Below are 1411 nucleotides of genomic sequence, written 5' to 3' on the forward strand. Positions count from 1 at the left end.
TATATATATATATATATATATATATATATATATCTGTGTGGGAGTCTGTGTGTGTGGCAATAGAAAATCTTTTGCACTACTGGTGTTTATAATGATGGAAAATATTTTCCAGTATTGATCAGGTGTAGGGAAATATATAAATCCAATTTATTTCAGACATAAGTTGCTATAATATATATACCATTAATAAATTGTGGCTTTAATAGTTTGCAACAGAAGCTATATTCAAATACAAGTACCATATCATATGTATATATAGTAGTTGGCAGTAGAAAATATATTGAAATAGTGACCAATTTTATTTTTATTACTTCACAATATCTGAAAATACTAAATGTATATGATAATATAGCAGTTAATTACTATAAAATAAATGAAAATGGTAACCAAATGAGTAAATATAATAGTAGATGTTGTTTGTTCCTACTCGAGACATACTTGGCTTGTATGGGCCGGTTTCATTGGCGTATAGATTCCCCGAAGATTAGGTGTTTTTCTCTTAAATACAAACATCGCCGACCAGTCTGAGTTTCAACCCACGATCCCCCATTCACGAATCTGCTGCCATATACACTAGGCCATATACCTCGACAAATATAATAGTAGTACAAAAAATATTTGTTTCAGATTCTGGCTCAAGGCCAGCAATTTCTTTTGAAGTCAATTACATCAACTTCAGTGCTTGAATGGAACTTATTTCATTGATCGGGAGGCCGAAAGGCAAAGTCGACCCCCGCGAAATTTGAGCTGAGAACCAATAGACGGACAAAATACCGCTAAGCATTTTGCCCGACGTGCTAAGGATTCAACCAGCTCGCCACCTTAGGAGTACAGAATATGTCAAAATATTAACCACATATGTAGGTGTGATAGTTTGTTAGCAGTACAGAATAAAGCAAAATACTCGCCACATACCTAGATATAATGCTTAGTACTACAAAATATATTAATATAGTAACCACAAAATCAAATGTTATGCAATATACTTGTATCTTTTCTATTGCTGTTATAAATGAAAACCTTTGGCCTCAGAACCTGCATATTTTGAACCTCCTCCACCAAGGTATTCTCGCCCCACTCATCTTTCCTCGGTTCATCAGCCTAGTAACTAACCATGATATCCAGTCCATCTTCCTCACAACATTGAACCACTGGAATCTTCGTGAACATATCAGTCCTGTAGGTTTTGACAGACATTTTAAATATAAGAAATAGGCATGAATCTGATCTCACTGGTATGAGGCAGTATTAGATACGGAGGCCTTATCCTTCAGACTTACTCTTTTACTCTTTTTGCCGAACCGCTAAGTTACGGGGACGTAAACAAACCAGCATCGGTTGTCAAGCGATGATGGGGGAACAAACACATACACACGCCCGTACACGCACACACACACACACACACACACAC

This window comes from Octopus bimaculoides, chromosome 21 (assembly GCF_001194135.2).
Source record: "Octopus bimaculoides isolate UCB-OBI-ISO-001 chromosome 21, ASM119413v2, whole genome shotgun sequence".
NCBI classification, from domain to species: domain Eukaryota; kingdom Metazoa; phylum Mollusca; class Cephalopoda; order Octopoda; family Octopodidae; genus Octopus; species Octopus bimaculoides.